Source organism: Trachypithecus francoisi, unplaced genomic scaffold, assembly GCF_009764315.1.
Source record: "Trachypithecus francoisi isolate TF-2019V2 unplaced genomic scaffold, Tfra_2.0 Lachesis_group2, whole genome shotgun sequence".
In the NCBI taxonomy this organism is placed as follows: Eukaryota; Metazoa; Chordata; class Mammalia; order Primates; family Cercopithecidae; genus Trachypithecus; species Trachypithecus francoisi.
The window spans coordinates 158,161,143-158,188,816 of record NW_022681465.1 but is presented as its reverse complement, the minus strand read 5'-3'; the positions used below and the strand labels follow the sequence as shown (position 1 = coordinate 158,188,816).

General features: G+C 51.7%; 1 long non-coding RNA gene across 2 annotated transcripts in view; it reads right to left on the bottom strand.

Moving 5' to 3' along the window:
• LOC117065866 overlaps window positions 1-24,073 on the bottom strand; it is a 32,228-nt gene extending 8,155 nt beyond the window's left edge. The window contains exons 1-3 of one of the 2 annotated variants that reach the window (XR_004430065.1): window positions 23,479-24,073; window positions 23,062-23,229; window positions 4,220-4,354 (exon numbers count right to left, since the gene is read on the bottom strand). This is a non-coding gene — a long non-coding RNA (uncharacterized LOC117065866). Of the gene's footprint in view, window positions 1-3,662; window positions 4,355-23,061; window positions 23,230-23,478 lie in introns of those variants that run through there. The other variant, XR_004430064.1, reaches the window with a different exon arrangement.
• Window positions 24,074-27,674: the final 3,601 nt, after the last annotated feature.

The window sequence follows — 27,674 nt, the reverse complement described above, 5'->3', positions numbered from 1 at the left end:
ATATATATAAAAATATTTTGGTGAATGTCTGTATAAATCTTAGCTTCTCTGAAACTGAGACACTCTTACAATCGATGGCTTTTATAGCTAAACTGGCAAGGAGTGCTTTTCCTTTTGTGGTACAACATAAAATATGATATACTTTACAATGGATGCAGATTTAGATTTATGAAATACATAAGATTCAGATTTATGAAATACATAAAGTCACTTGCCTTGCTTGCGTCATACAGTGATGGAAAACAGTGTAAAACCCTGAGCCTGTGGTTTTTTTGTTTTTGTTTTTTTTGAGATGGAGTCTTGCTCTGTTGCCCAGGCTAGAGTGCAGTGGCACGATCTCATCTCGCTGCAACCTCCACCTCCTGGGTTCAAGTAATTCTCATGCCTCAGCCTCCCAAGTAGCTGAGATTATAGGCACCTGCCACCACGCCCGGCTAATTTTTGTATTTTTAGCAGAGATGGGGGTTTCACCATGTTGGCCAGGCTGGTCTCAGACTCCTGACCTATAGTGATCCGCCTTCCTCGGCCTCCCAAAGTGCTGGGATTACAGGCATGAGCCACTGTGCCCAGCCAAGCCTGTGCTTTTAAATGTCGCATTATCCTGCATGGTTAGAAGAATCACGACCAAGTTTGTGGTCAGTGGGGAAAACTGTACTTCTGTGTTCTAAGTGCTACGTCAAAGAGCTCTGGAATGTCCAGGCTCCAGGCTTCCAGGTCTCAGCTGGCCTTGGTACCCCTCTGCACAGCAGATGTGTCCACTATGAGCCTTCAACTAGCAAGGACTTACCAAGAGCAACTATATGACAGGCTAGGGTGTGGAGCAGACAGGATGCAGTCTCTGGCCTGTAGGACTCAGAGTTTACAGAGGGAGACAAGAGAGACCCAGAGGACAGACACTTAGCAGAGGCTGGGAATGTTCCAGTGGCCACGGGCCCGAGCAGTCCTCCAGTGCTTTGTGACCTGGATAAAGAATTCAAAGTGGAGTGGTGCAGAGGTCCCAGGCTTTTTAAGCCCTAAGGCTCAATCCTGGCTCCATCCATTATGAATTGTGTGACCTCAGCTATGTGGCATGAGCCTCATTTTCCTCCTTGGTAAAACAGGGGGCAAATTATGCTATCACGGGTATTTTTATTCTTACTTTACAGATGAGAAAACAGACTTAGAGATGATCAAATAACAAACTATATGTAGAGCACTTGGCTCAAACACAGGGTCCTTGGGCTTTAAAGGATAGCTAGGAATCAGGTTGGCAGGGAGGAGGAATGAGAGGATCCCAAGAAAGGAAACCTGTGTGATCCAAGGCAGGGAGTGTGGACACAGAGGGGAGTTGCCAAGGTAGGAAGAGTCTGCTGGACTAGTGATTCCAGGGCCTCCTCCTCTGAAAGGCCTTTGTAGGGGCCTCCGGGAGCAGCTCCTGAATCCTGCCCAGTGTTCTATGTTGGGCCAAGAGCCGAGCAACTGGAGCTGCATGGGGTAAGGAGACCCAGAGGGCCAGACACTCCAAGCCAGACCCTGAAACTGGCCCAAACTTTGGTCTCAGCAGGTGTCATGGCCATGACAATGCTTGGCCCTCCAGGGTGGCATGGTGGGGATCCCTGTTGATGAGGGTGCCCACAAGACAGTGGTCCAGAGGTCCCCACATGCCTGCTCAGGTCCTGGCTATCCCCAGCCTGCTGTGGTTCCCATGGCTAACCACTTCAACGCTCTGTGCCTCAGTTTCCCCATCTCTCAAATGGGAATGGGAAAACATGGCAGGCCTGCCTGCCTCCCCAACCCACAGAGCTGTGGTGGGGATTGAATGAGCTGCTAAAAGCATGTGAACGGGCTTCAAAACCTGCCAGGTGTTAGGCTGACGCAAATCCAGGGCAATCCAGGGAATAACAGAACTATGAACTGTCACGCCTGGCAGGGACCCTAAAGAGATTTCACTGTGACACTGGCATTTTCCTGATGAAGAAATTGAGGCCCAGAGATCTGAAGTAGCTCACCTAGTGTCACACAGCTAGTAGGCCAGGATTCAACCCATGGTTTGACTAATGTAAGTCAGCTCTCACCTCTCTACCTCACAGGCCTGGGATCTCTGGGGTCCTTGGGCAGAAGACAAAGTGAAAAATAAAATCAAGAGCCGAGATAGTCTCTCTTAAGAAACCTGGAAGCCACTGATTTCAGTACAAAGCTTGGACGTCTTTGAACATGCCTGGTCTCTTCAGACACAATTATGGGACCTCCCCCAGAAGCCTCCTTTGGCTTCAGAGTTCTTTCTGCAGCTGCTGCTCAAACTGTTCTTACCTTATCTGTAAAATGGGCATAGAACACCTCAGGGGTTTGCATGGGCTGCCATATTGGTCGACCTTCTCCACAGGGCCAGGCGCAGTGGCTCACGCCTATAATCCTAGCCCTCTAGAAGGCAAAGGTGGGAGCATCACTTGAGGTTAGGAGTTTGAGACCAGCCTGTGCAACACAGCAAGACCCCATTTCTAAAAAACCCAAACATTTAATTAGCTGAATATGGTGGCGCATACCTATAGTCCTAACTACTTGAGAGGCTGAGGTGGGAGGATTGCTTGAGCTCAGGAATTTGAGGTTACTGTGAGCTATGATCGGCCTGGGTAACAGAATAAGACCCTATCTCTGAAAAATAGCATAAAAAATAAGGCTGGGTGCAGTGGCTCACACCTGTAATCCCACCACTTTTTTTTTTTTTTTTTTTTTTTTTGTTGAGACGGAGTCTCGCTCTGTCGCCCAGGCTGGAGTGCAGTGGCCGGATCTCAGCTCACTGCAAGCTCCGCCTCCCGGGTTTACGCCATTCTCCTGCCTCAGCCTCCCGAGAAGCTGGGACTACAGGCGCCCGCCACCTCGCCCGGCTAGTTTTTTGTATTTTTAGTAGAGACGGGGTTTCACTGTGTTCGCCAGGATGGTCTTGATCTCCTGACCTCGTGATCCGCCCGTCTCGGCCTCCCAAAGTGCTGGGATTACAGGCTTGAGCCACCGCGCCCGGCCAATCCCACCACTTTTAGAGTCCAAGGCAGGCGGATCACTTGAGGTCAGGAGTTCAAGACCAGCCTGGACAATATGGTGAAACCCTGTCTCTACTAAAAATACAAAAAAATGTAGCCGAGTGTGATGGCGTGTGCCTGTAATCGCAGCCACTTGGGAGGCTGAGGCAGGAGAATCACATGAACCTGGGAGGCAGAGGTTGCAGTGAGCCAAGACTGCGCCACTGCACTCCAGCCTGGGCAACAGAGCAAGACTCCATCTCAAATAATAATAATAATAAATAAAAACTTTCTCCATAGGAAGGGAGATAATAGACATGAAAGTGCTTTAGGATGAAAAAACAATCATTGCTTACACAAAGCAACACAGGGTCTATTCCTATTGTGATGTAACGGCTCCAAGGGTAGTCAGCCCTTGGCAGATTGCAAATATTGATGAGCAAAGGGAAGAGCTTAAACACTACAGGAGATGCAACAGCTGAGGAACCTGGAACCTGGGCGGCCTCCCCAAGAGTACTCGGATATTCACAAGCTCTTAGAGGCTCTGGGCCACTTAGCATCAACTTTGCAGAGTCTTTTTAATTAGGGAAAACAGATGGGCATGAACGTGCAGATTCTTGACAGCTTTTGCCAAAGGAAAAACAGCTGTTTCTAGGACGTTTCACACCATTTTCCTCCCATCCCAGGACCTCCTTCTGGTCAGTGCCTGGTGCTTTTTCCTTCTCCTTCTTTTTCTTCCTTCTTCTTTCTTCCTTCTTCTTTCTTCCTTCTTCCTTCCCCTTCCCCTTCTCCTTCTTCTCCTTTTCTTGGGGGTTGGGGGATGGCAAAATCTCCAATACAGGCAGCACAGAGGAGAATTTCACAGATTCAGCACATTCCCATCCCACTACTCAAAAATTCAGGTGCCTGATTTTCCCTTGTGACGTGCATCTTAATGGTGAGCACGAGGTACAGTGAGTGGTTTTGAAGGCAGGTTCCTTATCACGGAGCGTTATCTTCACCATCAAAGTACACTTGAAGAAAAAAGCAGTTTCAACATCAAACCTGAAGGTTTGACTGTTAAAAGGAAGAGCCGGGACAAAGCGACCACAGCTTTTATCACAAATTCATGAGGGCGGCGTGCGGTGGGAATACTACATTTTGGGCCTGCTGCTGAGAATGCCTCCATGGCCTTTGAACAAAAAACAAACCACGCTGTGGAAATTGCCGGTAATTGTCTTTACCTACGGTTTCAGAGGGCGCACACCGGGCCTTGTGGTTGTGGGCGCCGTTTCATGCTGGGGTTCGCGTCCCTCCTCTGTTTGGCATAAAGAGAGTGGAACAGATCAGGGCCTCAGATCTGTGTGCACCTGCGGTCGCTGCAAGGAAGAAAGGCGGATTGCTGAGATAAGGCAACAATGGAAAGTTTCTCACCTGAAAGGTCCGGGGAAGAGCCAGGAGGCCTGGGCACTGGGGAGATTCATCTACCCCAGAAAAATAGGGAGTGGGGAGGAAACCAGCCCACAGCCCAGCCCCCTCCACCGAGTAACCCCAACCCCACAAGCCTCACTTTCTCAAATGGTTTCTTCAACATCAACACCCAGGGATTCCTTGCACCCACCGAAAGGCAGCACTCGCCTTCATGTATCCATATTTCTTCTCAAAAACAATAAGAGCGGCCGGGCACGGTGGCTCACACTTGTAATCCCAGCACTTCGGGAGGCTGAGGCGGGCGGATCACCTGAGGTCAGGAGTTTAAGACCAGCCTGGCCAACATGGTGAAACCCCGTCTCTACTAAAAATATAAAAATTAGCTGGGCGTGGTGGTGGGCACCTGTAGTCCCAGCTACTCAAGAGGCTGAGGCAGGAGAATGACTTGAACCCGGGAGGCGGAGGTTGCAGTGAGCCGAGATTGCTCCACTGCACTCCAGTCTGGGAGACACAGTGAGTGAGACCGTGTCTCAAAAACAAAAACAAAAACAAAAAAAAACAAACAAGGAGCTCTGACAATGACTTGATGAGGGAAAAAGCAGAAAATCTCTGAGCAAGGGAAACCGTCCCCAGAGCCCCCAACGAAACCCATCACAGTTCCCAGTGCTGGGCTAGGCACAGGGTGGGCCAAGTGCTACTAAAAAGGGGGCCCCCAAGGCCTGCTGAGCTTCCAAGCTCTCTGGGGGTCAGGAAGCCCCACTAGCCTATGACTCCATCAGTCTTAGGGCAGGCCTAGGCCTGAGCCAGGCTGGGAGAGACAGCTGGAAGGGGGCTGACCACAGGCATGGAGGAGGCAAGGGAGAGCATTCCAGGGGTACCAGTGGGCAAAAAAGAGAGAAGGAGGCAAACTGGGGAAGGTGCCAGGCTCAATCATTCAATGCCTCTGTTTTTGTTTTCTTAACCCTTTTTATTGTGAAACGTAAAACACTCAGGAAAAGTACATAAAGCATAAATGTATAACTTAATGAATTATGACAAAGTGAACACTCATGTGGCCACCTCCAGGATCAAGAAATATGGCCTATCCCCTGGAAATGTCCCACCTACATCCTTCCCCTTGCTCCTCACTGAAGGTTACCACTATTACAACTTAGGGTAATCGCTTGCAACGTTCAAAGTTTTCCCCAAGCTTGCCTCTCCCCAAACACCATGGAATAGCTTGTCCAGTTGTGAACTTCATACAAATAGGCTGAATCACACACATCCTTTCAGCTTTTGCTCCACATGTCGTGCTCAAAGTCCATCCACATTGTTGCATGCAGCCATGGTTCCTTCATCGTCATGGCAGCTGGCCCCTTCGCCTACTTTGGTGCCCTCATTCTCAGTTTGCAAGAAGCCAAGACTGCGGGAGCCCAGAGTTCTTGCTTGCCTGCACCAGCCGGGGGTGCCCAGCCTGCCACAGGCTCTGGGGCTTTGTCTGGACTTTTCTCCAGATGGCCACCTGCAGGGACAGGCGAGGACAAAGAGCAGAGTGCTCCCAACTGTCTCTGCAAAGCTTTGCATGGGGACACACACCAGGCTCTGAGCTGCTCCCCTCAGCCTCAATGCAGATGACTGATGAGGACAGTAATCTATGACTGCTCTGCCAGCTCCAAAACCAGCTGGGCACTGGGACCAAGCAATAAACTGGGCACATCCCAAATGAGAAGCAGGTGGCTTCTTAGGACCATATTTCTCAACATCCTGCCCTTATGGTTTGCCCTTTATCCAATGTGGTTCCCATTTGAAGGAGCCTATAACCCATATGAAAACTGATAGAAATTACAGCTCGCCATCCCAGCCTAGCTGTTTAGGATACTGGAAGAAACATTAAGGCAGGGCTGCCATGATTATAAGGCAGAGGCACTAGGGAGAGGTGGGGGGAGCCAGGCAACCCCCCAACATGCCTTTCCCCGCTCCCTTCTGCATGCAGAGTAGCCAGTTCACTTCTCCGAGGTACCTTTAAAAACGTGGCTCATGACCAGGTGTGGTGGCTCATGCCTGTAACCCCAGCACTTTGGGAGGCCAAGGCGGGCAGATCACTTGAGGTCAGGAGATCGACACCAGCCTGACCAACGTGGTGAAACCCCGTCTCTACTAAAAATACAAAAAAATTAGCCAGGTTTGGTGGCACATGCCTGTAATCCAAGCTACTCGGGAGGCTGAGGCAGAATGGCTTGAACCTGGCAGGCAGAGTTTGCAGTGAGCTGAGATCGTGCCATTGCACTCCAGCCTGGGTGACAGAGCAAGACTCTGTCTCAAAAAAAAAAAAAAGAAAGAAAGAAAGAAAGAAAATGTGGCTCAGTAGGAATTAGTGAGGTGGGCACCAAAGTGCTCATCCAGTCTGGGAAGGACCCAAATTTCTGCCCCATTTTTCCCTTCCATCATCCCCACGTTCAGGCCAAGCTAGGTCCCACCTCCAAGTACTACCTATGCTGCCTGAATGTCCTCTCACCTACCCAAGGTTTGCCCTTCCCAGGCCCCAGGAGCTGCTCTAATTCTTCGTGGACTATTCCTGGGTGGTTGGTTCAGAGATCCACTGATGTCCTGCCCCCAAACGCCTGGCATTTCTCCTCTTCTGAACCACACCAATTAGCCTTGATTACAGAATGCACTCATTGTTCTCTAACAGTTTCATATGTGCAAGCCCCAAATCCCCAGATGGGGAGGGTGCGTGGATGGTGGGGGTGGAGCTAAGCCAAGCCTCTGCTCCTCTCTGGGCCTCAGTGTTTCCATCTCTGAAAGAAGGAGATGGCACAGAGACTCCGTAAGCCCCCTTCCCCACAACCTGAAATGCTTTGGCCTGGTTCTCTGGTCTTCAGGAAAGATAAGTGATGATTGGTTGTCCTCCCACCTTCAGCCTCCACCCTTGGGCCCTGTGCCAGGAAACCTGCTCCCACCAACCTCCGCTCAAGGTCGCAGCCCTTGGCCTCCAACCCCAGCCCCACCCCCTGCCACTGAAAGGCAGCATTGGGGCAAACATCCTAAACCACCGAATGCTTCTAAAAATACGGTGTTTTTGTCAGAGAGCAACCTTCTACTTCCTTCAGGCTTTGATCTCCACGCAACCCACGGAGGAGAAGACACACTTACAATAACAGTTTAAAGCCTTCATCTTCCTTTGGGGTCTACCTCTCAAGGATTTTGAATCCCCAGCTTGGTGGTGGTAACCTGTGGTCCTTGTGAGCATGCTCAGATCCAACTGCAGTGGCTCAGAGACTTCACACAGCTGCTCCCACCCCAATCTATGGTCAGGAAGAAAAGTCCAAAACAGAGAGGCTGCCAGGGCACAAACTGGCCACGGAACACTATGCAAGTTTATAAGGCCCTTTACTATCTGCACTCTAGGGAGAAAAAATAATGCTATAGGGTAGGGCAGAATAAAATCAGTGCTCAAGCACAGAAATGGGCTGTGAAAAGGAATGGAGGGTCTAACTCTAGCACAGTCCCTGGACAGCACAGACAATAAGTATTTGTTGAAGTTTTCATAAAGATCAAGAAATAGAGCATGTCTTGTCCCCTGGAAATGCTCCCTGTCCCACCCACATCCTTCCCCCTTCCTCACTGAAGGTTACCACTATTCCAACATAGGGTAACCACTTAGAACTTTCCAAGTTTTCCCCCACCTTGCCTCTCCCCTGACACCACAGAATCTTTATGCATGGTCAGATCAGATCTGACTGGGCAGATGGGGAAAGTTCTTCACACAACCTTGTGAACTGGACATTGGAAGGATGTCGATCGATGGGGACAGAGAAGTAAAGGGAGTTCCTGGCAAAGAGAACAGCATGGGCAAAGACCGGGCCACACGGAACAAGAAAAGCACAAATGCACACCATATTTGGCAGAAATAGAAGTATGGAAACTCTCCCACTAGGTCTGCAGACACACGAGCTCTTGCTGCTCTGCTGGAAACACAGGTACAAGCAGAAAAAAGAGACAGTGGTAAAAGGATCATCTATAAACACCAACTGTGTACCAGGCACCGTTCTAAGCACTGACCACATGGGTCCTGGCAACAGAACTGAGTTGTCATTGTCCACATTTTTCCTGGAGGGAAACAGAGCCTCAGAGAGGGGATGTTCTTTGGCCCCAGATTAGTGACAGAGCCAGATCTGAAACCATACAACCCAGCTCCTGATGAATAAGCCCATGCAGGCTGCACTCGAGCCTTCATGCAGGCTGGGTGTGTGCTTGATAAGTCAAATCCTGGCCTTCCTGCTTCAGCAGGTGTCCAGGGAATAACCCCAGTGCCCATGTACTCAGGTCTCCTTTGCACCATTCTCTGCTCATTGCTTCATTTAGTCTCCCAGCAACCCTTGAACTAAATCCTGGTGTTTGTTATCAAAACCAGATGAGGAACCAAGGCTCATTGTGATTAACTCACATAGTTACTAAGTGGTAGAGTGGGGATCTGAACCCGGATCCCTCTAATCCCAAATCCTGTGCCCCTAACTTCTGTATTCTAAGGCCTCTCTAAATATCACCCCCTGCCTGGGAATTCCAGACTGTGAGTAATTCAAACATGTCTGAAAAAGTCAAAATCACTATAATTTCCTAAAGACTTTAATAGAGGCAGAACATCTCACTTCAAAACAAAAAAATTATCAGCAAAACTGCCAAGGGGGCTCTGAGTCACTGTCTTGGGCTTCTCCCTGTTTTGGAGAGGGAGGTGTGTGGAAGAGCTCCAGGGCACAGGCCAGCCTTGAAAGAATAAAGGTGGGGTCCTGGCTTTGTCCTTCATGTGCTGTTGAATCCTGGGGTAATGTCTTGACATTTCTGGACTCATTAAATTAGCCGGGTGTGGTGGTGGACACCTGTAATCCCAGCTACTCCAGAGGCTGAGGCAGGAGAATTGCTTGAACCTGGGTGGCAGAAGTTTGCCGTGAGCTGAGATCGTGCCACTGCACTCCAGCCCAGGCAACAGTGCAAGACTCCATCTCAAAAAAAAAGATGTGTTGGTTTCCCTGGGTGACCTCTGACACTGATTCTGTAATCACTGGTGTCAGATTACCCCCAAACCCCAGCGATCCCCCACACAGAAGGAACAAAAGTACTATACTTATAGGATTGACACACAGTTCAGTAAATTCACTGCTAGGGCTTAGGTTACTATACATTTGCACCCAAGTCTTCCCTCTCCATTGTACCCCTTGCCACTTCTCAGGGACTAGTGGAGTTCCTTGTCTGGTGGTTCACAGCTTTGACCAAGGTTTGCCAAAGACATCTGCAGCAAAGGCCTCTTTCAAGCTAATGCGCAATCATTCTTCCAGGGGGATAAAGGTGATTTATGGATTCATGACCCTGAGTCATAAATCTACCAGCAATCTGCTGTAGTTGGGAACAGCAGCTTTCTGGCCTTTGGCAACCCTGCATGTACTTGTGAGTCATCTGAGCACAGGTGCATTTCAATTGCTAGAGCTGGATATGGGTCCTGAAAGGTTAGATGTAAAGAGAACCTCATTTCAAATGCCCTGGGGGAAGCCCTTGGCTTTCTATAATGGGTAATACCACTGCCTGGCTTTTGAATGCAGTTATATACTGATGTATTGGAAGTATGAGGTATGTGTGTACAGTGGCAAGATTGACACACACGCATTTAAGTGTGTGTGTGCGTGTCCAGAATGGCCCAGGTTGTGTTCCTTTAGAGCGGTGTCCCAGAGTTGTGCAACATGGTAGCCATGCATATGTTTATAGCATGTCCACAGGAAAACAGACCAGGCCATGCACTCCATGCCAGGGCAGGCTGTCCCCTCATGATGCAAAGCTGAGAATCCCATCTCCAGCCAAGCCCAACAAACCTGTAATTGCCTGGCTGGCTGGTGATGTCTTTCCACAGGGTCTGACCAGGCTTCCCAGATATGACTTCAGATGTGCACTGGTGTTAAGGGCGTGAGTTAGCAGAGAAGCATTCCAGTTCTTCCGTCCAGGCTCTTCAATCAGGCCCAAAGCAGTGGGCTGGGTACAGGAGAATGAGCCTCCTGGGTCAGCCCTGAGCATACATGGCTCCACCTGCACCCACAGAGTTCTGGGGGTAGTGGGGGTGAGGGTAACACTCTCTGCTGCCCAGAGAGGACTGAACCCAGGAAGAAACAGGCTGCCGAGCTGATACTCCCCAGAGAGGGATAGAAAGTGGCAAAGGCAGCCCCTCTCTTGTGGGCCTTTCCCTATTCTGGGAAGCACTGTGAGCTACCTCTGAATGTCCCCCAGCTGTGAGTATCCCGTCTCCCTCATCTGAGAGTAGTTGTTACTTTCCTGCAATCTGTAGCACCAACCCCACCAAAATACCCAAGAGACAAGAGCTGCGTGATCCTGGACTCCATGAGGTCAATGAGGGGGTGCGTGGAAGGCAGGTGCCCTGCTTCTTGGCTTAATGCAAAGTCAACAGGCTTGAGCACTGCCTCATCCAAGCAAGCACGAAGCTATTCCAGCTGGAGCGCTTGGATCCTTCCTGCAGGTGCAGGTCATTCACAGTCCAGGCAGCTCTGGGCCCTGGCCTCCACAATGCACACCTGGGCAGTCAGAGGGAGTGCCTGATGGATATCTGCCCTGCCTTGTCTGTCTTCCCATCAGCCCAGGTACTGGAACGACAACAGAGTTTCTTCCAGATCAAACTCTGGTCAGTTAGAGGAGCAACAGATTGAAAAGACATGAAATGGCCGGGCACGGTGGCTCATGCCTGTAATCCCAGCACTTTGGGAGGCTGTGGTGGGCAGATCACGAGGTCAGGAGATCGAGACCATCCTGGCTAACATGTTGAAACCCCCGTCTCTACTAAAAATAAAAAATAAAAAATAGCCAGGTGTAGTGGTGGGCGCCTGTAGTCCCAGCTCAACTCGGGAGGCTGAGGCAGGAGAATGGCATGAACCCAGCAGGTGGAGCTTGCAGTGAGCTAAGATGGCACCACTGTACTCCAGCCTGGGTGAAGAGCAAAACTCCATCTCAAAAAAAAAAAAAAAGAAAAGAAAAAGAAAAGACATGAAATGGGGCAGCTGCCTTTGTGCTCCCCAGTGAGAGGCCCTAATGCCAACGGGCAGCCTGCAGAGTAGGGAGGAGCTGCCCTGGGCCCCACAGCTGCCATGTCCAGGGCAGAGTACACAGTGATGGGGCTGCCAGGGCTACTGCTGGGCTCCTGCCCAGGCTGCAAAGGCCTGGGGAAACCCAAGGAAATGTCTTCAGTTTAACCAAGAGCTCTGAGTTTCCCACGTACATGCTGCAGAACCCAGGAGTCACCCCATTTGGGAGCATCAGTTCCTCCACATGTCCAATTTCCTTTTCTAGCATTTCCCAAGGGGAACTCCACAGAACGCCAATAGATGTGCATGTAAAAAAGGTGGTGTGGTCAAATACATTTGGAAAATTTGAGATTAATTAAAGTGATTGTTTTCAGAGCAGAATATCTCAGTGCCTTTATTTAACATGCAAATATGCATCTCAAAACTCCAAGAGGAGGCCAGGCACAATAACACACACCTATATCCCAGCAGTTTGAGAGGCTGAGGCAGGAGGCTCATCTGATGCCAGGAGTTCGAGACCAGCCTGTGCACTACAGCGAGATCCCATCTCTACAAAAAATTTTAAAATTAACCAGTGTGGTGGCACGTGCCTATAGTCCCTGCTACTCAGGAGGCGGAGGTGGGGTGATTGCTTGAGCCCAGGAGATTGAGGCTGCACTGAGCTATGATTGCATCACTGCACCCCAGTCTGGGCAGCAGAGTGAGACTCTGTCTCAAAAAATAAATAAATAAATAAATAAATCCAAGAGGAAGACAGAGTGAACTGTTTGCCAGATGTGATCTCACTTTTTCTCATAGACTATCACAGACCGGGATTTACTGGAATCCTTGGTGGCCTTCCTCTATACCTAATGCTGCCATCCCCTCCCACTGCCCAAGGATCCTAGTGAGCTGGGAGAGGTGAGCTGAGGCACAGGACTCTAGGACTGCACTGCCCAGTTTAGCAGCCACCCGCCACACATGGCTATTTACATTTAAATTAATTGCAACTAAATCAAATGTAAAGTGCAGTTCCTCGGTCACACCAGCCCCACTGTAAGCGCTCAATGGCCACATGTGGCTAGTGGCTACTGTACCAGACAACACAGAGAACATTTCTGTCACTGCAGAAAGTTATGGAGGCATGGTGCTCATCTAGCTTCTAGACAGGCTGGGAGAGAAGCCCAGAGCCATAGAAAAATTCTAGGAAAGAGCCAAACCAGCTTCACCCTCCCGCTCGTGGTCTCAGAATCTGAGAACCAAGCTCCCTTGAGACCGATAAGCCATGGATGCCAGCCACTGAGTCAGACTCTACCCAGTGTGCCAGAGGAGTTTCACTGAAACTGCAAGGAGGTGCGTGTTTCCTTTCCCCAGGGCCCGGGATCGTGCGGGGCAGCCCCTGACTCCCACGCCTCGGTTCCCTCCTAGGGGCTTCCACCTCAGCCCTCCCCAGGCCCCACTGACACTGCTGAGAGCAGTGAGTCCTGAAGACGGAAGGGAGGGGTTGCGCTCCTCTCTCCAGTGTTCCTCTGAGGAGTCCCAGTCCCAGAGTGTCCTCACCCTCCATGCCAGGTGACAAGGCATCTAAAAGATTGCCTCTGCCCCCAGCCAGGGACTGGGCCCACAGCTTGACTGAGCAGCCCTGGCTGCAGGATTTGGGGCAGCTTCCAGGAGCTGTCTCTGCCAGGGCTCTCGGCGTTCTCCAACCCCAGTCTTGGGGAGGGGCCGTGGACCAGCCAATCTCTCCTTTATGTAGTCGACTAAGGATGATCTGCTCCCACACCCCTGCCTTCCTCCTTTCTATGCTTATCTATATTTTCTTTTCTTTTCTTTTTTTTTTTTTTTTTTTTTTTGAGACAGGGTCTCACTCTGTCACCCAGGCTGGAGTGCAGTGGTGTGACCAACCTTCACCTCCTGGACTCAAGCGATCCTCCCACCTCAGCCTCCCAAGTCGCTGGGATTACAGGCGTGTGTCACCACACCTGGCTACTTTTTGTATTTTAGAGAGAGGGTTTTGCCATGTTGCCCAGGCTGGTTTTGAACTCCTGAGTTCAATCTGTCTGCCTCCTAAAGTGCTGGAATGACAGGCATGCGCCACCGCACCAGCCCCATCTTTAGACAGACAGTTACGGGCTCTCCAGCAGGCAAACTAAGGCCTAGCTAAGGGGCTTGCAGTCCTCTCTGGGGAAGCCGTGGATTTCCTGGGACTCAGCCCATTGCTGGAGACTCGTGGTCCAGGCGCACATCCCCACCAGCGTCTCCAGTGTTGCCTTTCTCAAAGCACACGCCTGTCTCATAAAAAGATATCAGCGTTAGTGCTGTCAGGACCCTTCACATCACTGCAATTAACGAACCCCCACAGTCTCAAACATCCTGTTTCCAACATTTTGATAATGGCATCCTGTTTTCTTCTGGAAGGAAACCCAGGTTGGATTGATTAACAAATACAATCATTATTTAACCTCAGAACTTGGTTTTGAAATTAATTTACAATAAAAGAAAAAGTCCTCACTAAATAACCTCTCTAATTATATGTTAAGGGCTCAGAATGGAAAACATTCAGGAACACAAAAGACCCAACCAAGCTCATTAGCTCTGTTTGCCTCTAACTTATCTCTATGGCAACTCACGGAGGGTCCAGGGAAAAAACGGTTTTTAAAATTAGATCATCAAGAACTTCATCCAGAATAGCCACAACACAAAACTCTTTCAAAAAGCCTTTGGTTGATGACATGGTGAGGGTATGTTTTCTGATCACAGATGAGCACAGGCATAGGGAAGCCTCTTCCTGGAAGCCCTCGGCCACCTCGGTTCACCCTGTAGAGGTCCTTTCAATGGCTGGAAGGCGCTCAGTCCCGCAGCCCACATCCACAGTGGAGGGGCCATGGTGAAGGTGGTGAAGATGCTCCTCTGGGTGTGGCGGGGAGAATAGGAGAATGTGTAGTTTCTCAAAATGAGGCCCACAGACATAGAAGGAGCCAGACATCTCATTTTTCCTGCAACTGCAGCTCAAGGTTCTGCAGGTTTTTACACTGGGACCCTCACAGGGCAAGTCTTGCCACACAAGGATTCCTTTCTTTTTCTTCTTCTTCTTCTTTTTTTTTTTTTTTTTGTGAGTTTTACTCTAGTTGCCCAGGCTGGAGTGCAATGGCAAGATCTTGGCTCATGGCAACCTCTGCCTCCCGAGTTCAAGTGATTCTCCAGCCTCAACCTCCGGAAGAGCTGGGATTACAGGCGCCTGCCAGGACGCCTGACTAATTTTTGTATTTTTAGTAGAGGTGGGGTTTGACCATTTTGCCCAGGCTGGTCTCAAACTCCTGACCTCAGGTGATCCGCTAGCCTCGGCCTCCCAAAGTGCTGGGATTACAGGTGTGAGCTACCATGCCCTGCTGCTGCTGCTGCTGCTGCTGCTGCTGCTGCTGCTGCTTCTGCTTCTGCTTCTGCTTCTTCTTCTTCTTCTTCTTCTTCTTCTTCTTCTTCTTCTTCTTCCTTCTTCTTCTTCTTCTTCTTCTTCTTATTATTATTATTATTTTGAGACAGAGTCTTGCTCTGTCACCCAGGCTGCAGTGCAGTGGTTCAATCTAAGGTCACTGCAACCTCCATTGCCTCTTGGGTTCAAGCAATTCTCCTGCCTCAGCCTTCCAAGTAGCTGGGATTACAGGTGCCCACCACCATGCTGAGATTGCAGGCACCCACCACCATGACCGGCTAATTTTTTTTTTTTTTTTTTTGAGACGGAGTCTCGCTCTAGCCCGGGCTGGAGTGCAGTGGCCAGATCTCAGCTCACTGCAAGCTCTGCCTCCCGGGTTTACGCCATTCTCCTGCCTCAGCCTCTGGAGTAGCTGGGACTACAGGCACCCGCCACCTCGCCCGGCTAGTTTTTTGTATTTTTTAGTAGAGACGGGGTTTCACCGTGTTAGCCAGGATGGTCTCGATCTCCTGACCTCGTGATCCGCCCGTCTTGGCCTCCCAAAGTGCTGGGATTACAGGCTTGAGCCACCGCGCCCGGCCTAATTTTTGTATTTTTGGTAGAGACAGGGTTTCACCATATTGGCCAGGCTGGTCTCAAACTCCTGACCTCGGGTAATCCACCTGCCTCAGCCTCCCAAAGTGCTGGGATAACAGGCATGAACCACTGCGCCTGATCAAGGATTCCTTTCTTTTGGACCAATCCTCTGCTAACCTCTGACAATGCTCCCCTCTCAACCTCCTGGACAGGTGCTGGTGTCCTGGTGGCCCTGACCACCAGCTCCATCTTCTGGGTGACAGAGCAAGATCCTGTCTCAAAAAGTAAAAGTTAAAAAAGAAGGTGGTCGAGAAAGGTGAGAAAGTCTGCCTCCGGGAGGCCGTGCAGCACGTTCAACATGACTCCCCAGACGTGATGCCCTGACCCTCTGCAGCTGTGCCAGACTGTGCCAGGCTGATCAGATAAGGAGCATAAGCCAGAGGAAGAAGTGGAAAAGAAAGGGATGAGAGGGACCCCACAGGCTCCAGCCTCCTCTAGCATCCCCAAACAGCACATTTAGGGCCCTGAGAAGCAGAGGGACTTTCTGGAAATGTAAAAGGCTGGTCCCATTGAGGGGCAATTCTGTAGCGACAGAGGGTAAGCCAGAGCCACCCTCCCCAAGCCAGACCCAACCAGATGCTGGCTTTTTTTGATGGCCTAAATCACAGTCCACCCAAAGCCCTACTTCTTTTTTTTTTTTTTTTTTTTTTGAGACGGAGTCTCGCTCTATCGCCCAGGCTGGAGTGCAGTGGCCGGATCTCAGCTCACTGCAAGCTCCGCCTCCCGGTTTACACCATTCTCCTGCCTCAGCCTCCCGAGTAGCTGGGACTACAGGCGCCCGCCACCTCGCCCGGCTAGTTTTTTGTATTTTTAGTAGAGACGGGGTTTCACCGTGTTAGCCAGGATGGTCTCGATCCCTGACCTCGTGATCCACCCGTCTCGGCCTCCCAAAGTGCTGGGATTACAGGCTTGAGCCACCGCGCCCGGCCCCCAAAGCCCTACTTCTAAAAGGCTGTGCTCGACCTGAAGTACACAGGCCGTGAGCTGGTAAGTTTCAATGAGTTCTGCCTTTCTTGCCTGTCCACCTCTCTGCCTGCCTTCTTTCTCTCCTGCAGGGTTTCTCTATGAGTCTCCATTTCTCCTCTGTGTCAGGATTTTATCCATTATTTGTGCAGCCTCAGCGGCACCTGGTCTCCCTGTTCATTGCTCCTTCAGGATCAGAGCCTGGAGTCCAGCCTGGCTTGCCCACTGCTCCTGAACAGGTTCAGCCTTCGAAATTACAGGCCTTCAAACACGACTTTGAATCTGGTGCAACTGAGCTCGTTTGTTTTCCTACCCATTGTGGACTAGAACTTGGACCCTTTGCACTTTGCTCCCTCCCCAAGTGACTCAGCCCTCTGGGAGAGCCCCTCAGGTTAAGAGTAGGAGCTGCGTGGGCCCTGGTCACGGTGGCCTTAGCCCCCTACCTGTGCAGGCTGCTCTGTCACCCAGTCTGGAGGGCAGTGGTACAATCACAACACGCAGCAGCCTTGACCTCTTTGGCTTAAGCAATCCTCCCAGCTCAGCCTCCCAAGTAGCTGGGACTACAGGCGCATGCCATCATCCCCAGCTAATTTTGTTTTTATTTTTTGTGGAGACAGGGTTTCCCTAAGTTGCCCAGGCTGGTCTCAAACTCCTGGGCTTAAGTGATCCTCCAGTCTCAGCCTCCCCAAGTGCTGGGATTGTGGATGTGAGCCACCATATCTGGCCCCAACTACCTTCTTTATCTCCCCAGAATCCATTGTCCAGGCCCAGCGTTAAGGCAGAGTGGGAAGGGGTCTGTCCCACATTCCCCAGGCCTCGCTGGTGGCTTGTGACCCTTGGCTGGTGTGGGGTCAATCAAAACACGCCCTGTGAGCCCAGCCTCCTGTGGCTGGTCCTGTGCATAGGCACAGGCAGAGAAAACAGAAGCAGTAGGGTGCTTTTTATTTGTTAATCTAGCTCGTTGCCCTACCTCCTTCTCACGAGAAGTGGAGGCCCCTCACGCAGTACTAAGTGCCAGGAGTATAGACTCTAGCAGTGGCCTGGGCTGGTCTCCAGGAGGAGGAGGCAGTCAGGGCTCTCCCGGAAAGCAAGCTGGGGTTAAATATTTCTAGGGCAGAGGAGGCACAAACCAGCCAGAACTACCTTCCTTTCAAATCTTACCCAGTCACTAAACTTTGAGAATATTACCCTCATTTACATATATTTACATTTGATTTGCATATGATATAAAGAATGGAAAATTCCCCCGTGCTTAGCTCCAAGATTACAGTCTCTAATACTTTATTCCCACAGCTGCAGCACCCTGTGACAGGGGGTCCTGCCTGTGATCTAGATCTCAGCTCCCTGCAGCCTGGGAGCCAGCCTGCGGCCTCCTGCCTAGAGGTAGCAGCTCCTGTGAAGGGGGTGGCAGCTGCAGACACAGGCCTAGCAAAACAAGGTACTTTCACATGTGACTCACACCAAGGACCAGAAGCAGAATTACAATGTGAAAAACCAGTGCCGGCTGAGACTCCGTCGGGGAATCCCCTCCGGCTCCCTCTCTGTTTCACTGCTTTAAAAAGCCCTGGCCATGCCCCAGCTCTCTGGAACCCTCCAAGAAAGTGCTGTGCCTCCCATCCAGGACGGGCAGGGGCCATGGCACCTCAGCCAGGCCTCTTGACTTTCTCTCTGGGTTCTTGGACTCAGAAATTACATCTAAGCAGAGAAAGAGGCAGAAATGGATTCATCCCAGGGGCAGAGCTGGAACTGGACCTGGGAGCAGTTGCTGCCTTGCAGGCCCCAGGGCTCCATGCTCATATTTTTCTTGGCCTGGCTTCCTCCTTCTGATCCATTCTCTGAGCTACCCATACACACGCAGCAAACTATTCTGCAAGGACCACCAGAGCTGATTTCTGTTGCTTGCAAGGAGTAATCCCAACAGAAACCAGACATTCTCTGTGAAGGCAGGATGCCCCGAAGTCCTTGTCAAAGGCCACGTTCAGCTCCTGACACATGTCTGGATTTTCTGCCACCCTCAAGGGACCAGCATGGCTTCAAATCCTGCTCCTCTCAGTTTCCAGGGGCCTGACCTTGGGCACTTCCTTTCTCCAAGCGCCTAATTCTCTCACCTGGAAGATGATGCTGTTAATTAAGAAAAACACAGGATTGGCCGGGCACGGTGGCTCACGCCTATAATCCCAGCACTTTGGGAGGCCGAGGCAGGCGGATCACCCGAGATCAGTAGTTCAAGACCAGCCTGGCCAACATGGTGAAACCCCATGTCTATTAAAACTACAAAAAAATTAGCCGGGCGTGGTGGTGCATGCCTGTGGTCCCAGCTACTCGGGAGGCTGAGGTTGCAGTGAGCCAAGATCCACCATCGCACTCCAGCCTGGGCGACACAGCGAGACTCTGTCTCAAAAAAAAAAAAAGAGTCCTGGCCTGTGAGCTGTTGTGAGCTTCACCAGTGTCGGCACAGGAGATATTCCATAAATGTGAGTTAACGTTGTTCCTGTCACCATTGTTATTGCTATTGTCCCACCAGCCTGAGTAGCTGAGCCAGGATAGGGTCGGGACTCCTGACCGCTGCATCACTTTCAGGGACACCTTGTGCCATCCCTCACTGGGGTCCTCGCCAGCTGTGTGTCACACTGAGGTAGGACTCCAGCAGGAGTCTCAGAACTGCTGAGCAGCTGCCAGGGCTCAGATGCAGCCTGGCCCTCCCATTAGGCCCCGTGTTAGCAACTTCATTCCAAGAGACACCCTTCTAGGAGTCATGGGAACCAATATGCTGGCAACCAGGCCAACTTCGGAGTCCAGGCGAGAACGCTGTCGCAGCTCCCTGGTGACTGGGACGAGACTGCATGCCCATCCTCCACTATTCAGCGGCAGCGTCTGTGACAGGAGGCACGAGGGAGCGGTTTCCTTTCGAGGGTCCCGGGGTCCAAACATCACCCTGGTTACTTCCCAATCCTGCTGTTCAGAGGCACGGCCCCTTCCAAATCCAGCCACCAGGGGGAGTCTGTGAGCAGCCCCCGCCGCTCTGCGGGGGACTCCAGGCCTCCCCTGGGCTGAGAAGGGAGGAGGCTGCGGAACCCGCCACCGGGTAATCCGGGACCAGGGCAGTGAGTGCACTGGTGGTGTGAATGGAGCAGACTCCCCAGCTACCCCCGACCCCCTACCCCAAAGCTTTTATTTCCACCTGCATTTTAAAAATAATATTAGGCCTGGCGCGGCGGCTCACGCCTGTAATCCCAGCACTTTGGGAGGCCGAGGCGGGCGGATCACCTGAGATCGGGAGTTGGAGACCAGTCTGACCAACGTGGAGAAACCCCGTGTCTACTAAAAATACAAAATTAGCCGAGTGTGGTGGCGCATGCCTGTAATTCCAGCTACCTGGGAGGCTGAGGCAGGAGAATCGCTTGAACCTGGGAGGTGAAGGTTGCAGTAAGCCGGGATCATGCCATTGCACTCTAGCTTGGGCAACAAAAGTGAAACTCTGTCTCACAAAAAAAAAAAACTAAAAACATTAAATATATATATTTTTTAATTACAAAAGCAACTCATGGTCATGACATGGGTGTTCTGGGTTTTCTGGCTTGTTTTACTTTGCTGTATGTTTCAAGATTTCCTGAGTTTGGGCTATGGGGCCGAGGAGGGTCCCTGCCTCTGGGCTTCAGTTTCCCCTGGGTGCTTGTCTGGAGGTCCTAGTGTTCTCTTGAGTCTCCCTGAGTTCTCAGGGAGTTGTTAGAGTCTCTTTCTTTGGTGCTCAAGGCTGGTTCTAGGAAAGGTGGGACAGAGAGGACCAAACCACAGCCTCTGCTCCCAAGGCCTCTGCCCCTCCCACAGGAGCCTTCACTGTCCTCCCTCCCCTCTGAGGGCAGGCTCAGCTCAGAGTCTCTGCTATTCTGGGCACATCATGACCCCACGCCCCGTCCAGACGGTATGATTCTTTTATTTATTTATTTATTTATTTATTTGAAACAGGGTCTGGCTCTGTCATCCAGGCTGGAGTGCAGTGGTGCAATCTCAGCTAACTGTAGCCTCCACCTCCCAGGCTCAAGCCATCCTCCCACCTCAGCCTCCCGAGTAGCTGGGACTACAGACATGTACCACCATGCCTGACTAACTTTTGTATTTTTTGTAGAGATGGGGTTTTGCCATGTTGCCCAGGCTGGTCTCAAACGCCTGGGCTCAAAGTGATCCGCCCACCTCAGCCTCCCAAAGTGCTGGTATTACAAGCATAAGCCACTGTGCCAGGCTGGTGTCATTCTTTTTTTTTTTTTTTTTTGAGATGGAGTCTTGCTCTGTTGTCCAGGCTGGAGTGCAGTGGCATGATCTTGGTTCACTGCAAGCTCTGTCTCCCAGGTTCATGCCATTCTCCTGCCTCAGCATCCCGAGTAGCTGGGACTACAGGCGCCCACCACCACACCCGGCTAATTTTTTTGTATTTTTTAGTGGAGACGGGGTTTCACCGTGTTAGCCAGGATGGTCTCAATCTCCTGACCTTGTGATCCACCCGCCTCGACCTCCCAAAGTGCTGGGATTACAGGTGTGAACCACAGAGCCTGGCCTGGTGTCATTCTTTAACTTCACACCAACTGACACCTTTGGTTCTCTGGATGCTCGGGCACCTGCCATGGCAAGAGAGGTCTACTCCCCTCTGCACCAGCCTCATAGTTCAGCTCCCCACCAGCCTTCGAGCTGGTGCCCTGAGTACTTCGAGACTTTCTGTGGGCGCAAAGGAAAGGCCCAGACAGCATTTCTCACGCTTGAAAATGCAGACAAACTGTGAGCTTGTCTCAGGTATAAGCCCCAGCAGCTAAAGGGTTGTTTTTAAGTGCTTCCCCCTGCAGATATGAATCTCATCCTCAAACATAAAACGAAATGTTTACTAGCGCGCCGCCACACAAGCGTGAGTAGTTCACGCACAGGCCAGAATACCACACTATCTTGTAGCAGGAGGAGCTGAGGCAAAAAGCCTTGGGACTTCTGTCCCTCCTCAATCTGAGGTCCTAGGAGCAGGGCTGAGCAAGAGGCACTAGGAGCACTGCTCGGCTCCTAGGTAGAGGTAGAAAGGCAGGCTCATCTCTGAGGGCCTGGGGCTTCCTCAGCTCCTCCGTTCCCACCTTCTCAGAACCAGGCGCCAGGCACCAGCCCCAGGGGTAGATTGGAGGGACCCTCCCGGCCCACCCTGAGTCCTGGCCTGGGTCCCGAAATCCACCACAATGGGCAAGTTACGTCACTAGGGCCCAGCCTGCTGCGACTGAGGAAACCCCCGCCCCAACCAAGGGGGTGTGAATTTCAGAAGGGGAGTTTTTGGCCACAGAACCAGTCCCACAATGAATCAGGGATGAGCAGAGAGGCCCCATGAAAGCCCTTCCCCTCATCCCTCATCTGTCTCTGCCATGTGCCAATTTTCCCAGGCCACTACAGCCCCAAGAAGGGAGGTGACTTGCTTACAGTCAACGGGTGCAGGGGTGCTGGCAGCTGCCCACAGTGGGCACGCATCCCTGAGCGGGTGAGAATCCTGGAGGGAAGGAGAATGGATGGATCACCGCACAAAGGGTCTTGTACGTGCAGGGTGAGAGGCACCAAAGCTCTACATAGAACATGAACAAGAATCTCCAGTGTATAAGGGTGCCCTCTCCCCAAGATGCTGCCCTCCAAGCTAGGTCCACCCTGGGGGCCCCTCAGGCCTGTTGGAGATAGGGACAGGGAGGCAAGGGATGCAGGGTGGGGTTGCTTTTAACCCCCCTGCCCACACCTACCTCCTGCTTCAGCTTTTTCCAAAACCATGGACCAGGAGGAGAAAGAGGAGAAAAGGAGAGAAATTCTAAAATTCTAAAAACAAAAGACCAACTTGACCACGACGGGGAAACCCTTTAAGATGTCGGTAATAGCAGAGCAGTGAACAAAGACTAAAAACAGCAAAACTGACAAGGAAAACCACAGGGGCCCACCAGTGACCCCAAAGCGAGGAGGTACACTTTCACCATCACAACGGATGCACTCGGAGGAGCCGCCCTGCCACGCCCAATCCCAGACGGCTCTGAAGTCTGCAGGCATGGGGGCAGGGGTCCCAAGTGGTTCCTCGATGCTGTCTGCCATAAACAGCATGCTATTCCCCGCAAGTGAGGCAGCACTCTGATGCCCCCACCTTGGGACAGTGACTTGGACCCATCTAGCCTACCTCCTGAGAGCTCCTGAGAGCATGGCCCTGTCTAGCCCTGGCACCCAGCAGAGGCTGGGAAATAACTCGCTCCGTGAATAGATGACCATCAGCAACCCTGAGATGCCCCACCTCCACCAGAAGCTCTGCAAGCCCAGGCTCTGTCCCGCTGCGGGCTGATAACACCACCCCCAGTGATCTCCTAGGAGCTCCTCTGTGTTCAATGAGACCAGGGAGGCCTCCAATAACTTGAGGTTCCTGCTGCTCCCCACTATCCTCACAAAAGGAACAGGGCGAGCTCTCTGTAGGCTGCAGAACTAGAGTCAGTTTGGAGCCCCAAAACTTTGGAGCCCAAAAGTTTGAGTTGTATGACCTGGGCGAGTCACTTCCGCTCTCTGAGCCGCAGTTTCCACGTCTGTAAAATGGGGTTAAAAGACCTACCTCTCCGGGCTGCTGTGAGGATGAGATGAGATAACACACAGGAAGGTGTTCCCACTGCGTGAGTGTTCCCAGTCATTCTTAGGGCCAAGAGGTATTTACTGGATATCTGCTCTCTGCCAGGCCCTGGCTCTGCCCAGGGGACCCAATCATGAGTAAGACAGCGGAGTCCTGTTGGGACAAAACAGAAAATGAGAGTGAGCAAAACACCCTAGGCTGCACCCACCGCCCACACCCAGGGAAGCTGCAGGGGGACCCGGGTCTCCCAGCTCCTGTGCCTTGGTCCTGGAGGCCATCTGGGGTGGCCCTGCTCCCTTGGCAGTGCCCCTACCCAGGCAAACACAGTCAAGCCCTGATCTGGCTTTGGGAGCTGCCCACACCAGAAACCCCCTCTCTCTAGGACCCCACAACGGAGCTTACTCAGCTGGAGGGAACAGGGCTGCAGTTTGCCATCGGAGTCACCCAGTAAATTAGTCAGAGGAATCTCTCCGGCCTGAGGGGGAAGGGGCCCTTCTTGGCCCACCCCTCATCCCTCTGCCGGCTGATGCGCTGTTGGTCAAAAGTGATCCAGTAGACGCTTCACTTCCGTAGAGAGGTTGCAGCCCTGGAATAGGCAGAGCTGAGTGGTGGAGAGCCCGGGTCCTGGAGACAGACCATCCTGAGTTTCAACCTTCGCTCTGCCTTTTACCAGCTGTGTGACTTCGGGCAAGGAACTTAACTTTCTTGGGTCCACTTTCCCTAATAATAGTCATTCCAAGCTCATGAGGCTGTGGTAAAGGCCAAACAAGGCAACTGATGTGAAGCCCCTTGCAGAATACCAGGCATAGGGGAGCTGGGCAGTTAATTTGCATACATTTAACAAACACAGGACTGCAAACTCTTCCAAGCATGTTAAAAACAGTAACCAGTTTAATCCTCACAAGAATCCAGTGAGACAGAGTCTCGTCCTGTCGCCCGGGCTGGAGTGCAATGGCGTGATCTCGGCTCACTGCAACCTCTGCCTCCTGGGTTCAAGCAATTCTCCTGCCTCAGCCTCCCGAGTAGCTGGGATTACAGGCATACGCCTCCACGCCCAGCTAATTTTTGTATTTTTAGTAGAGATGGAGTTTCACCATGTTGGCCAGGCTGGTCTCGAACTCCCGACCTCGTGATCCACTTGCCTCGGCCTCCCAAAGTGCTGGGATTACAGGCATGAGCCACCACGCCCGGACCATCATCCTATCTAACAGATGATACCAAAGAGGGTAAGTGACAAATAGGGTAAGTAACTTACAAACCAAAAAAGGGTGACTTCCCAAAGCCACAGAGCTGCCAAGTGGTGGGAGCAAAATGGAAACCCAGGCTCTCTTCTCTCCTGTTTCTTCCCATCTTTCTCCTTCCAGTTCCTGGTTTTAGAAAAAGTTGAAGCCCGTGAGGGGTGTCTGGCTTAAGAATAATCTCTCCCTCCGGTCTCTGTCCTCCCTGGCCCCAGAAGGCCTAAGGCTACCAGCCACTACACTAGGCTGCCTCTCCAAAAAGAAGGTGATGTTGTTGGTATGAGGCCCCTCTGAGATCAGACTCTTACAGTGACCACCCCTGCTCCAACCTCCTGCCCCAATTTGGAGCCAGAGGTGTCCAAACCTTTGCCCTCACACTCACCTCAGAGCCTGCAGCTGGTCAGATGCCTGCAGTAGGCTCAACTGGGCCAAGCGATGGGCAGAGCCACACAGGAAGTAGAAGGGACTGCTCACAGCCTCAGAGGGGCCAGGAGGGCAGACAGCCCCTCTGCGACTTCCCTCCCTAGAGAACCCCCAGCCTCTGCTCACACACCTCTGGTGACAGGGAGCTCACTGCCTCTGCTGCAGCCCGGGCGGGCCATGGCTGGCCAGCTCTGACTGCTAGATGTGCTTCCTCAAGCCGAGATGAGATCTCTCTGTGTAATTTCCTCCCATTAGTCCTGTCTCTGCCCCCAGGCCCCCACATGGCCAGCCGGCTCCTCCGGCCTGCAGACATCTGGAGATGGCCATCTCTTGGCAAGAGGAGTCACCACTCAGGCTGAACGTCCTGGCGGCCTCAGCCTGGCCTCAGAAAGCAAGATTCCTGGTGCCCTCCCCGCCCTGGTCCCCACTCTCCACCCATGACCCTTGCAAGATTGCAGGATTGCAAAGGCAGCTGCTTGCTCAGGCAACAGATGCTAAGCACCATAACAGACCTGGTTCTGAGCTCAGCCCTGCTGCCTGGGAACAATAATAATAAGTGACAACAGTCACCACTCAGCAAGTATCTACTCTGCCCTAGACATTGGGCTAAGTACTCTACAAGCAGGAACTCATTCCATCTTCCCAGCTCTTTGAGACAAGTATTACTCTTACCCCCACTCAACAGATGAGAAAAAGAAGGCTCCAAGAAAGAGGTGGCTTGCTGAAGGTCCTGCTCACACTGAGTAAGTAGAGAAGTTGAGTTCACACCCAGGCTGTGAGTTTCAAGCTCAGCTCTTGACCAACAGAAAACAAAGACACAGCAGCAGAGGGACAGGAGACTCACTCACAGGAAACAGAGGCCAACAGCTCAGGATATGATGGTGGCTTCAATTCTAAAGGCAATGAGATTCCTGAAAGGAGAAAGGGCCTCTGTGGACCTAGGGAGGCAGGGATGCTTCCTGGATTAGGGAGAGACCAGGGATAGGCCTTAAAAAGACAAAGACGCCTCAGACTGCAGAATGCCCAGCTAACAAATGAACTGGAAACCCGTCCGTCCCCACTCCCAACCCCCACGCTAGGAGCCTGCGGAAACACAGTGGACCATTATGCAACAGCCCCATCCCCTGGGCAGAAAGCATTTATTAAGTGCCACAGTATGCTTGGCCCATGTTAGTATTCAGCAAGGGCACAGATGAAGGTACCATGATCCCAAGAAGTGAGAATCCATTTGGGCAGGAGGGAGGCCTGGTTAGAGGTGTAGTAAGCAGTGACTACAGGATCTGGTATAGGTCCTCGTCAAATTTATCCTGCCCACCACATCCTGTTGCTCCTTCCCCTACTACCTGTGTTGTCCTGGGCTGGAGAGGGGTGAATATGGAATAAGAGGGTGAGCTTTCCTTGGGGCACTGAGCCAGGAAAGTCTTGAAGCCCCATGCAAGGCAGTGGGTCATACACTGGGAGGTAGTCTATTCTAGGAGAAGGGGCAGACAGGGAGAGCCAGTGTCCTGGGGAGGGAATTCTTGGAGGAATTGTCCCAGGTGGCAGGGATTGGAGGACTGCAGGAACTGGGACACGAAAAGGTGCCATTCTAGGCAAGGTTCAATGGATGGCCACACTCTCCCCCAGGACCTAGTTCACCTAGGTCCCAGGGACCCTATGGGGTCAAAGTCCACCATCACCCAGAGTGTGGCTTACTGCCCCACCTGAAAAAGGCCACCTCATCTTTAATCCCTCTTCTCTCCTAGGCTGACCTAGGACCTCCTTCCTCTAGGAAGTCCTCCCTAACTGCCATGTTGTGTGCCATGACATGCATAAAACACCCAGGAGGGTTTCTGAACTCCTGGCTCTCAAAGCCTCTTTTGGGCCTGATGTCTTCCACAAGATGGTGAGTTGCCTGATGGCAGGTATGGGGACCTGCTAACTACTCCCTGGATTCTAAGTGATCACTGCTGTGGATGATCCATCCTTCCATTCAGCCATCCATCCAAAAACTTCTGAGCACTGCAGGTTGCCAGTTCTGTGCCAGGCCCTAGGGATAAGCAACAAAGCCCTGTATAGCCCTGTCTCAAAAAGCGATATTGATAGTTCTTTCTCAATAAGACATTCCTCTCTCAATGTGTCTGAGGCTGTCTCCCCAGCCCGCATAGGATTTAGTGTGGGCGCATTCCTCTGTGAAGCTGCAGGTGACTTCCATGTGAACACTGGGCCTTGGTGTGCTCCACCTCCTGCTGCATTTGTGATGCCTCTTGTCTCTCACCTCCAGTCTCAAAGCCGTAAACTCTTCATGGCATCCTTAGAACTTAGAGGCACCTGGCCAGACACAGTGGCTCACGCCTATAATCCCAGCATTTTGGGAGTCCAAGACAAGTGAATCACCTGAGGTCAGGAGTTCGAGACCAGCATGGCCAACATGGGTGAAACCCTGTCTCTACTAAAAATACAAAAATTAGCCAAGCGTGGTGGCAGGCGCCTGTAATCCCAGCTACTGGGGAGGCTGAGGCAGGAGAATCACTTGAACCTGGGAGGCAGAGGTTGCAGTGAACTGAGATGGTGCCACTGCCCTCCAGTCTGAGCAATAAGAGCGAGGCTCCATCATCTCAACAAAAAAAAAAAAAAAAAAAAAAAAAAGAACTTAGAGGCACCTGCAGTTTCCAGGTGAATCTGGGCCCAAAGAAGGCAGAGGACTGACTTGAGTTCACTCGGCAAGCCAGTGTTAGGTCAGGGACCAGGACATAGGCTGGCACTCCCAATCCCTTAGACAAAGGGTACACCTGGCAGCCTAGGACCTGGCACACAGCGGCCACTCCACGCTTGCCTTTGCTGTCGCCGCCTTGGTGTCTCTGACTCTAGACCCCTGCCTGGGGAAATTCAAGCCTAATTTTTCCTTCTGGTGAGGGAACCCCAATCCCATTCATCAGGAACAATGGCTGGCACAAT